This window comes from Capricornis sumatraensis, chromosome 8 (genome assembly GCF_032405125.1).
Source record: "Capricornis sumatraensis isolate serow.1 chromosome 8, serow.2, whole genome shotgun sequence".
Classification (NCBI taxonomy): domain Eukaryota; kingdom Metazoa; phylum Chordata; class Mammalia; order Artiodactyla; family Bovidae; genus Capricornis; species Capricornis sumatraensis.
Window position 1 is genome coordinate 74,641,406 of NC_091076.1, and position 12,599 is coordinate 74,654,004.

Sequence of the window (12,599 nt, forward strand, 5' to 3'; positions counted from 1 at the left end):
GACCTGGCTGCTGCAACTGTTGAGTTTGTAGGGAGGTTTTTGCACTTTTTGTTATTTTGTAAAATTAGTATATTCAAAGGATCCTGGGGCTGAACTATGGACAGAGGTTTGTGACATTGTACAGGAGGCAGTGATCAAGACCATCCCCAAGAAAAAGAAATGCAAAAAGGCAAAATGGTTGTCTGAGGAGTCCTTACACATAGCTGAGAAAAGAAGAGAAGATAAAGGCAAAGGAGAAAAGGAAAGATATACCCATCTGAATTCAGAGTTTCAAAGAATAGCAAGGAGAGATAAGAAAGCCTTCCTCAGTGATCAATACAAAGAAATAGAGGAAAACAATAGAATGGGAAAGACTAGAGATCTCTTCAAGAAAATTAGAGATACCAAGGGAACATTTCATGTAAAGATGGGCACAATAAAGGACAGAAATGGTATGGACCTAACAGAAACAGAAGATATTAAGAAGAAGTGGCAAGAATACACAGAAGAACTATACCAAAAAGATCTTCAAGACCCAGATAACCATGATGGTGTGATCACTCACCTAGAGCCAGACATCCTAGAATGTAAAGTCAAGTGGGCCTTAGGAAGCATCACTATGAACAAAGCTAGTGGAGCCGATGGAATTCCAGCTGAGCTATTTCAAATCCTAAAAGATGATGTTGTTAAAGTGTTGCACTCAATATGCCAGCAAATTTGGAAAACTCAGCAGTGACCACAGGACTAGAAACAGTCAGTTTTCATTCCAATCCTAAAGGTTAATGCCAAAGAATTTTCAAACTGCCCCACAATTGCACTCATCTCACATGCTAGCAAAGTAATGCTCAAAATTCTCCAAGTTAGACTTCAACAGTACATGAACCAAGAACTTCCAGATGTTAAAACTGAATTTAGAAAAGGCAGAGGAACCAGAGATCAAATTGCCAACATCTGTTGGATCATAGAAAAAGCAAGAGAGTTCCAGAAAAACATCTATTTCTGCTTTATTGATTATACCAAAGCCTTTGACTGTATAGATCACAACAAACTTGAAAATTCTGAAAGAGATGGCAATGCCAGATTACCTGACCTGCCTCCTGAGAAATCTGCATGCAGGTCAAGAAGCAGCAGTTAAAATTGGACATGGAACAACAGACTGATTCCAAACTGGGAAAGGAGTACGTCAAGGCTATATATTGTCACCCTGCTTATTTAACTTATATGCAGAGTACATCATGTGAAATGCCAGGCTGGATGAAGCACAAGCTGGAATCAATATTGCCAGGAGAAATATCAATAACCTCATGTACGCAGATGATACCACCCTTATGGCAGAAAGTGAAGAGGAACTAAAAAGCATCTTGATGAAAGTAAAAGAGGAGAGTGAAAAGTTGGCTTAAAGCTCAACATTCAAAAAATGAAGATCATGGCATCTGGTCCCATCACTTCATGGGAAATAGATGGGGAAGCAGTGACAGACTTTATTTTCTTGGGCTTCAAAATCACTACAGATGGTGACTGCAGCCATGCAATTAAAAGATGCTTGCTCCTTGGAAGAAAAGCTATGACCAACCTAGACAGCATATTAAAAAGCAGAGACGTTACTTTGCCAACAGAGGTCCGTCTAGTCAAAGCTATGCAGTAGTCATGCATGGCTGCATGCTATAAAGAAAGCTGAGCACCCAAGAACTGATGCTTTCGAACTGTGGTGTTGGAGAAGACTCTTGAGAGTCCCTTGGACTGCAAGGAGATCCAACCAGTCCATTCTAAAGGAAATCAGTCCTGAATATTCATTGGAAGGACTGATGCTGAAGTTGAAACTCCAATACTTTGGCCACCTGATGCGAAGAAATGACTCATTGGAAAAGACCCTGATGCTGGGAAAGATTGAAGGCTGGAGGAGAAGGGGACGACAGAGGATGAGATGGTTGAATGGCATCACCGACTCGATGGACATAAGTTTGAGCGAGCTCTGGAAGATGGTGATGGACAGGGAAGCCCGGCGTGCAGCAGTCCATGGGGTCGCAAAGAATTGGACGTGACTGAGCGACTGAACTGAACTGAACTGGGGCTGGACGTTTAGACTTTAAGTGATTCAGGGCTGATGGGCCTTGGACATCTGAACCCCTGGAGTTATACTGGGAGCTGGTGCCAGCACCTATGGCTGTAATCTTGTGTTGATACTGTTCTCTACTCCCTAACCTCTTCTCCTACTCTTCCCCTCCCAGCTGGGCATTGTCACTCCCTAGTACCCAGTAATGCCCCACATCTCAGGGGCCTTGACCTCCAAGGTGCCTCCACATGTGGTGCTTTTTCCTCCTTCTCCTCTTGTCCAAACCCTGTCACCTCTCAGATGCCGCCTCCCCACTGGTGCCATTCCTCACGCCCCCTAACTCTGCACTGATGATGCTCCCCTCCCCCTTCAGGGTGGCCCAGCTCCTTTCATCCATCCTCATGATCCCCTACGCACCACGTACCTGCAGTCCAGCGATTTCTACCTGTGGCACTACCCCCTGCCCTGTGAACTCCTGGGCAGCAAGCTTGCCTGATCCATCTCTTTATGTGAAAAAGCTGTGCTGGGAAATGAGCAAGATCAGATACAGACCCTTCTAGCTCCCATTCCCAAAGGAAGTTAGAGAAATTTATGTTCCAGCAGCAGCTGGATTCTGGAAAAACAGCCACTGAAGGAATGGAAGGCTTCTTCAGCCTGCATGGTCAAGTAAAAGTTCAGGCAGTGAAAACTCAGAGCGCGTGGCTGGACTGTGCCAGTAGGTCAGCTGTGGTCTGACGCACAGATTCATACAGGAGAAAAGAAAGGCAGCCTCACCATTTCACAACCTGTGAGCAGGACAGATGCTGACTGTCGGCTCCATTCCCCTCCTGCCTGTTGTTTTGCATTCAGGAGGGCCTGAGTCTTTCTCTGATTCATCCATCAGGTAGAAACCTGGCTGCAGGAAGTATGCCTGGCCACATAAAGCCGCACTTCCAACCGATACCCACGCGTGCATCCCATCATTCAGCCTCCATCCACTGACACTACCGGGTGGCCAGCCCAGTGCTGGGGGCACAGAGAGGACCAAGACTCCATCAGAGACAGAAAGCAGGGGCTGGCTGGGGCAAGGGGAACCACAGGAGGGCCCGGAGTGCCGAAGACGGCATTGTGGAGGAGGTGACAGATGAGCTGGGCCTGGAAGTGAAACGAGGCTGGGCTGGGACTAGGGGAGAGGATGAGGAGCCCCAGAGTAAGTGATGAAGAAGAAGCCAGTGGGGTCAGAACCAGATGGCTGTCAGCCTTGAATGCCAAGGAGCAGGATGTGGACGTTATTGCTCAGATGGCAGGAAGCCATGAGAAGCTTCAGAAGCAGGGACACAAGGCACTGTGCTCCCGGAGACAACTTCCCATCGAGACCTGTTCGTAGTGTCGGGGAGCCTATTGGCAATTAAAGGGCACAGGAGCCTAATGAGAATAAGAGTAGCTGGTGATTTGAGCACGTGCTATGCAAAGGAAAGCACTGCTCTAACCCTTCACATGCCCTCGCTCACTTTATTCTCACATCTCTAAGAGGTAAATGCTTTACAGATGAGGGAACTGAGGCACAGAGCAGTTATATGGCTCACCCAAGGTACGCACAGTTAGGGAAAGGTGGAACCTGGATTTGATCCCTGGCTCCAGAGCCTCTCCAGCACTCCACCACTCTTCCCAAAGGCTCAGGACACTTTCTCAGCCGTTAAACTCAGCCCCAGACCTCACACTAAGACCCAGAGGCCAATCAAACCTGGTCCTCCCAGCCCTGGGGCCAGACAGGTGGGAACAAGGCTCTTCCACTCAGCAGCCCCAATTCTGTAGCACCCTCCAGCTCAAAACAAGCATCCTATGAAGCTGAAAACCTCAAAACAAATACAAATAAGGCCCAGGCCATATGCCAGGCCTGGGTCTCCCAGGAATGTTTCCCCTTGGACAAGGCTGGCTATAGAACCAGCAATAGACCTGCTCCCCAACTAGCAGCTTTAACAGCCCAGCAAGAGAGCACTCGTGAGCAGAAGCCACCACAAACCTTTCAATGATGTTCTTTTTCACAGCTTTGCCTGTTTCTCTGACTGGTCCCGATCTAACCAAATGCAGTAAGCATGAAGCAGCCCACACAGTGCTCCCAGTCAGTCCACAAATTCTGAATCTGCCCTGCAGTGCTGCACCTGATTCCCTACTGGAAACCAACCTTCTCCCTGGACAGAGGATGGGACAGGAACTAAAAGGTCAATTGCTCTAGACTAGGAGGGAAAACAGGCTTCGCTGGTGGCTCAGATGGTAAAGAATCTACCTGCCATTCGGGAGACATGGATTTGATCCCTGGGTTGAGAAGATCCCCTTGAACAGGAAATGGCAACCCACTACAGTATTCTTGTCTGGAGAATCCCATGGACAGAAGAGCCTGGCAGGCTACAGTCCATGGGGTCACAAAGAGTCAGACATGACTGAGTGGCTGACACAACACTTAAGAAGGTGAACAGGAACAAAATACTTGGCACTGCCAGGCCTGGGCTGTGCCCAGCACGGAGCCCCAGAGCCATGCACCTGTCAGAGTCAAACGTGCTACAGAGATGGGGGCATTTCCATGATTCAGGGGTGTTTGGTTCAGTTTAACACAAGATTCACAAACTCACCAATCTGGACTGAAGGGTGGTCTTGAGAAAATGACCCTCCCAGCAAAGACCTGGTTTGTCTTCAGGGTCTGTCTCAACTCCAGAGCCAGGAAGGACACTGCCCACCAGCTGGGACAAGCCTCCCTTCCTCTTTCCTCAGTCTAGGTGAGACATCCTGGAATACAGGTCTCCCCGTCACCTCTCTGCCCAAAGCATCCCTCTGCATCTGGCCTCCCTGCAGGCTTCTGGGAGCCAGTCCAGGGCCCAACCCTGATCATGCTCACCCCAGCATCCTACCTGAGCATTTCCTAAGAAGGGTTGCAGAGCTGGGGACTTTGCAACCCATGGATGTAGAGCCGGAGGAACCCAACCAAAACCAGAGGTTAGACAAGAATCCAGGGCTCCTTCCTTCTGGCCCAGAATTCCTTCAGTTCAGAGAGGACTACACACTGAATCCTTCAGCCACAAATCAACTGCCAGCCTCTGCAGCAGCCAAAGCCTCTTGGCCTCAGGATGCCCCTGGCACAGATAATATCAGCCTCCATTGTCACTTACCAAGTGCTCACGACTAGCCAGGCCAAGTGCCCTACTGTGCCACAGCCTTTGAGGAAGCTACTGTTATTACCCTCAATTTTCAGATGAGCCGCAGAGAGGCTCATTGAATGACCCATAGTCACACAACTAGAAAAGGCACAGCCCAGCTTTAGACGGCTCACTGTGCCATTTCTGAAAGCAAACGCCTGCATTGGCCATCCCACTACAAAAGGGACTCACCGGCTAGACGCAGGCACACCCTAGACCTGGCAGGTGCTTCAAGCTTGAAGGCTGTTGTGCTCCAAGGGAGAGCTGAGCTGGTGTGGTGAGAAGAGCCGCCCCTGCCCTGCCTCCGTGAGGGTCCTCGGCCCCTCCCCAGGCCTCGGCTGCTCTGACTGGCAGGGACGGGCTGTGGGTACGCTCTGGCAATCAAAGAAAATGTTTCCAGCAACAGTAGCAGCTGCAGTTGCCGAGGCTCTGATTCCCAGAGGACCCCAAAGCCTTTCCCATCATTTTTGCCCTTTTTTCAGAAACCACTTAGCCGCTGCCCCTCCTCCAACCATGCCAGGGCTACAGTGCACTCAGCCACACACAGCCTAGAACCAGCTAGAGCTGGTGACTTCAGCTCTCAAGGAAGGAGGGAGGTGCTCAGGCCTCCCAGACCCACTAGCCGGCAGACAGGGTGGTCTGGGGATAACAGCTCGACAAACAGCGTGACCGGAAATCTCAAAGCCAGGGCTCTAACACTGATCCATTTCCCAAATGCAGAAGGAAAGGAAAGGGTCGCGTCACCCATCACACAATTCTGACCTGACAATCAGGGGCCTCCTGGTTTTGGATGCTGCCTTTGCCACCAACCCTGAGTGACCCAGAGCCAGTCCCTGCCTCTCAAGGGCCTCTCATTCCCCGGGTGCCCAAATCTGGGGTAGGAATGGCAGCGGGAGCACTTTTGGGTCCAGCCTTTCTCAACTGGAGTTCCTCCCAGAGCCACGGAATACAGAAAACGATGAGGGTTTATTTTCTGTTTCCTAGTATGACCCTAAAGGAACAGGAAAAAATTCATCATGTCCAATAGGGCTTAATTCCCTTCCAGAAACTGCCTGAGGAAAACCTCAAAGTTTTTCCCAGTGTGCATACCTTGTAAGGTTGCATAAGGTTCACGGGGGCTTCCCAGGAGGCACAGTGGTAAAGAATCTGCCTGCCAACACAGGAGACGTGGGTTCAGTTCCTGGGTTGGCAAGATCCCCTGGAGTATGAAATGGCAACCCACTGAAGTATTCTTACCTGGAGAATCCCATGGACAGAAGAGCCTGGAGGGCTACAGTCTATCGGGTCGTAAAGAGTCGGACACGACAGAATGCTCACGCAAAGTTTACACAGGCTGCAGCCCCAAAAGCCCGAGAAGCTGTCCTAGCAGCTACCCATGGGAACCCTACAGGACTCCAATAAGTTTTGGGGGAGACACAGCCTGAAAAGAGCAGCCACATGCCAGAAAGGTCCGTTGCAACAAGCTCTGACCCCTGAGTCAGGATGGAAGCGCAGACACTACATGGGTCCCGCATGACTCTCTACAGTTTACCAAGAGCTCTTACCGACCCCTTGCCCAGGCCACGCCACAGCCCTGCACGGCAGGAGCACGGAGCCTGTCGTACCCACGTTACAGGCGAGAAATCTGTGACCTCTAGCAGTTAGATGACTGCCCAGGTCACTGCCTTGGTCGGGCCAGAAAGCTGGGCCCATTCCACTATGCCCTACAGTGTCCCCTGCTTGCACACTTTTCCACGTATATCACTTGTTAGATGCCATTTTAACTTCAGTTTAGAAGAAACTTGGAACTAATAAGGACCTAGTATAGCACAAAGAGCTATTCTCAGTACTAGTTAATGACCTATATGGGAATAGAGTCTCAAAAAGAATGGATGGGACCTCCTTGACGGTCCAGTGGCTAAGAGTCTGCACTTCCAGGGCAGGAGATGCAGGTTCAGTCCCTGGTCAGGGAACTAAGATCCCACATGCCACATGGTGCAGACAAAAAGAATAAATAAATCAATAGATGAGTGCATATGCATGTATGTAGAACTGATTCACTTTGCCCTACAGCAGGAAGCTAACACAACGCTGTAAGTCAACTGTACTCCGATAAAAATTAATTTTTAAAAACTGAAACTTGGAATTCATTCTTTTGATAAAACATGTATGACATAAGTTACCATTTGAATAACTTTTAAGTGTACAGATCAAGAGTATTCAATACACTTCAGTATGGAGACTGTGGCGGGCCGACACTGGATGAGGTACAGCCCTGCCTCACACACAGCCTGGGCCCAGCTGGGGTCCCAGCCGTGGGCAGCCCCCGGGCACAGGTGGGACACACCTGGGAAAGGTGCTGAGAACACTGGCCAGCCCAGGAGCAACGTTCAGGAAAGCGTGGGAGGGGAGGGGAGGGGCTACTCCTCTCCTCCGGGCCCGTCCCCTTAGTCTCCAAAGTGATTTCTGCCTCCGGTGAGGACAGCACGGATCACTAAAGGTGTTCTCTTCGCAACAGAGGCACTGAAAGTTGACAGCATCCCGGAGCCTACGTGGTACTGTGCATGCTCCGAGAGCTGCGGGAGGAATCCCGCCCTTCTCTCCCTTCCCTGACCGCTCCTTCTCCATCTCCTTGGTCTCTTGTTGCCAAGCCCTTCTTGCCACGCAGGGACCCTTACCTCCTCCTTCTCTGAGATTCTCACACCTCCAAGAACCCATCTGGCATTCCCAAGATAGTGACTCCACCTGGGGGTCCACCCCAGCCCTCTCCCCTGAGCTCTGTCCCTGCCTCCTGGAATCTCCAGGTGAAGACCCTGAGTGCCTTCCCCTCACCACCTTCCAAGGTGGCCTCCACTCCCCGCCCTTCCACATCCCCTTCCCTCCACGCTCCTGCCTGAAAGGGCACCATCTTCCTTCTGGTCACCAAGCCCAGCATCTTCGTCCTCTTCTCCTCTGCCCTCGCTGTCTGGGCTAAGGCAGAACATCTGAAAAAGAATGGACGGGACTTCCCTGATGGTCCAGTGGTTAAGAGTCTGCACTTCCAATGCAGGAGACGCAGGTTCAATCCCTGGTCAGGAAACTAAGATCCCACATGCCACATGGTGCAGACAAAAAAAAAGAAATTAAACATCATCCTGATCTTGCCCCCTCACCTAACAAGGCCCAACCCCTCCACCTGGCACCCTGAGTTCACAGCCCCAATCCCCTCCACCACTGCGGTCCACCCCTCCTATCACCTAGACACACCTCCTCTTCAGCCACACTAACGGTGCCTGCCCTCTGCTCAAGACCCATCCCACTGGACCCAGGTGGCAGGTGAGGCCTATAGACGCTGAGATTCTATCATTCAAATCCCACCTCCTCCAAAGGATGCTCTCCTGGGACTATTGGTGCATTTGATCACAGTGCCAGCAATAAAGGCAGGCAGAGTGCCTGGCACTGGGATAAGCAATTTATATGCACTATCTCATCTGACCCTTGCAAAATTTCATGAGGTGACTACAACTTTGTGCCCACTTTATAGATGAAGCAATGAAGAGCAGACAGGCCATGCAAACTGCCCAAGGACAGGGACAACTGTCTCTCCTGGAGCTTCCTAAAACTTGTACTGCACTTTAACTTCTCTGACGTTTGTATCTGACTTTGCAGATTTCAGTGGCTCCAGGGAGAGACAGTCTCTGACATCCATTTCCCTTCTCCAAGCTTAGCTCCATTCTTTTCCCAAAGGTGCGTGCTGGCCTGGCCTTATCTGAACAGCGCCTGCCCTGAGTGGTTCCACTAAAGCTCATAAGCCAGCATTGAGACAAGACCTCAGGACTGAGCCTTGCCACCATCAGTGTGGTTTCTGAGTCATTATTTTGAAACACAATGTTCTTGGATCTATGTAATGGTGTATCCATTAAAACTCCTTGTAAGTAGATCATGTTTTTGTAAGGGCATCCCCTCCAAGTTCCAGTCTGATGGGAACCAGAGGCAGCACAGAAAAGCGCTAGAGGTCTCACAGCACACCGCTCAGCCCAGTCTGGTGTGGCCTAGGCTAAAATTACCGGCATCCCTTATGGCCTCAGTTCTCTGTCCATGTTACCACCATGGGGCACACTGACCCCGGCAGTTCAGTGCCTCAGTCGTGTCTGACTCTGCGACCCCATGGACTGCAGCATGCCAGGCTTTCCTGGCAATGGGAGACCCTAGCAATGGGAGACTAATATATTTTCTTCATTTACCTGGGTTCCTCTCAGATTTGAACCCAGACTTTCTGGCACAGCTAAAAACCAGCAAACTCCCCTATGCTAAAAGAGCTGAGTGCTAAAGTCCAGACTTGTCAGCCTGGGACCTCGGGAGGAGCCAGGTGGGAAGCAGGTGGTAGACCCTGCCCAGGAAGACTAGGGGAGGCACTATTGTAGGTGCCTATAACACCCAAGGTCAGTGACAACACTACTAGTCTTGTCTCAAGCTTTCTAAATCTTGCCCTAAGATTTCTAAATCTCATCCTGATTTATGGGTCTTGCCTCCCAAAGTTTGAATGGCTTCAGGGTCCCAGATCCAGAGGGAAAACAGCAAACCAGGAAGAAAAAGACCTTCTTTTCTGCATTTGGTCGGTGCGTGATTGTCCCCAAGGACCCTCATGAGTCAGCTCCCATGGAGGATGGGGATCTGTGAAAGGGGTCTGCAGACACAGAGGGAGCTGGCCATCTGAGCTAGGGAGGGAGCAGACACCCTCTTGGCTCCCCTCAACTGAGCCCTGCCCTGCAGAGCTGGGGCCCTGGGGCGCAACCAGAGCAGAGCGAGAAGCGAGAAGCGGTTGGAGGGTCAGGGATGCGGGCAGAGAACAGAGGCAGGAGGGAAGAGGCCCGGCTACACCAGACGCCAGCTGCATGAACTTAGGCGGTAGCTGAAGCTCCAGGCCTGCTTCTTCAGCCACAAAACAGGTGAGAGCACCTGCCCAGCCTGCTTTCCGGGGTTTTGCTGGGGATTAGCGGGGATATGGATGTGAATGGGCTCTGTGAGCTGGTACAGCTCTGGGCAGCCCTGGGGGTTGTACATCTCATTATTCCAGCCCGCATCTGCTGACTGCTAAGCTGCATCCGGCCATTAGCTTGAGGTGGTGACTAATTGTTTTCTGGTGAAAAAAATAAAAGATTTCCTTAATGTTTCATGAGTCACACAATGAACATCTCTAGGCCAAGAACATCTCAGTTTAGAGATGTAGCCTGTTCATCTAATCATGCCTGAGAAGCAGTCAGGCATAACCGACCTTCCTTCCTGAAGCTCACTATGTGGTTTGTGAGCCCAAAGCGGTGAAGAGGGTGAATAAGATCATCTGTACCCTCCAGGAGGCAGGGATGGATAAGGAGAGAGACCTGCTAGGCTCTCTCTGATGCTTACAGGGTGGGGCTCCCTGTAACCGATACAAGCCTGGGGCCAAGAGGTCATACCAAGAGCAAACTCTGAGCAGTGTCCTGGAGGCAGTCATGCATGTGTGTGTGTGTGTGTGTGTGTGTGTGTGTGTGCATGTGTGTGTGTGTGTGTGTGTGTGTGTGTTAGTTGCTCACTCATGTCCAACTCTTTGTAACCCTATGGACTGTAGCCTGCCAGGCTCCTCTGTCCATGGGATTTCTCAGGGCAAGAATACTGGAGTGGGTTGCCATGCTCTCCTCCAGGGGATCTTCCTGACCCAGAGATTGAACCTGGGTCTCCTGTATTGCAGGCAGAATATTTACCATCTGAGCCACTAGGGAAGCCCTGGATATGGTCATCACCAGTGACAAATACGCTGCAGGGGGACTGCAGCAGTGACATCAGACCAGGCACAGGGCTCTGCCCTGGGAGGTGGACATCAGCCCAACTTCAGATGCCGGAGGAGGAGAAAGCAGAGAACACCTAATAGGGACCCTGCCAGCAAGGGACTTTCCTGAGAAAAAAAAAAAAAAGAAATACAGGGAGCATGAAGGATACATAAATGTCATGTTCATGTAGCCAGAGGCCAAGGAGCCGGGTGGGGAAGGTGTGGCCCTGGGAAGGGAGGCGAGATCAGGAGAGCTGGCGTTCACTCCTCTGCCCCTGGCTGGTTCTGGACTCACCATCTCTCACAGGCTGCTTTCTTGGCCGCTCTAACTGGGACCCACCTCCTATAAAACCCAGCCTCCAATTCAGAGTCCATGCTTCTGGCTATTCTCCTAAAGCTGGAGAAGCCCCAGTCGGCCCCCTAACCCCGCTACAAGGAGGAAGTCCAAATCCTCAGTCCAGCATCCACCACACTTACCAACATTCCTAGCCACCACTCCCACGACACCCTTGCATGTGCCCTGCAACCAGGTGACGCAAGACAGTTCATCACACCCTGGTCAGGCCAATCCCTTGAACATAAATACATTTCCCTAGCCAGACCTCGCTGCCTAGAATGCTGAAGAATGTGGGCTCTGGGTTTGGAATCCTAGAGTTGTGATCTTAGGCGAGTTACTTAACGTTTCGTGTCTCGGTTTCATCAGCTGTGAAACAGGGATAATATACTCACCTTCTAGGATTATCATGACGATCAAATGAGTTCAAACAAGTAGAGTCTAGGTTAGCTTCTAGTCCATCAGGGGCACTCTAACTGGGGTCAATATCGATGGACTGAAACTCTCTGAGGTTTAGTTCAATGTTGCTTACATGAAGAATGACTTGCTCCTCCTCTGGGCATGTGGGTAAACCTGTGATGGCATTTATTTCATTCTCTAGTGATGGGAATTCGACAACACGTCACTGTGCCTGATAGAACCCCCAGTGCTGAGTAGACGATTCACCTGGGTCTATGCTGTTGACTTTTCAGGCACAGTCTCTACCATAGCTGTAGCGGTCAGAGAAAAGTAAGTGAAGCTGTGGTCACAAACAGCCCCCAAATCCCAGCAATATTAAACATCAAAGGTTTATTTCCTAGTCACACCTCGAGTCACTCACTGGGTGAGGACTGTACACCACATTGCCCTCACATGGGACCCACACCAGCAGAGCCTCCTCTCTGGGACCTACAGCAAAAGGAAGGAAGTGTGGCAAACCTCAACACTTGTTCCAAAGGGCTTCTGCCTGGAAGTGACACACTTCAAGAGAGTCGATTCCTAGGCAGGTTTATAAGAAGTCTGGGGTCCCTGAGGAGGAGAAAAGGTTCCAGAGCCCTTGAAAAGGAGAAAGGGGTGTGGGGCTCTCAAGGAGAAAAGGACAAAGGTTTATTTCTACATCACTTTGTCTTAGTCAATATAACAATGTATCTTGCTCGAGGACATGTTTCTCCTTAACAAGAGCCTTCTGACTAATCCTGCCATCTTGAAATGTATATGATGGGAGTGGGTCTGGGGAGACCTATATGTTGTTAGTTCTAATCTTGTTAATTTAAGGTGTATGTTGTGGGAGTGGGTCTGGTAAAAGTGTATAAGGCCTTG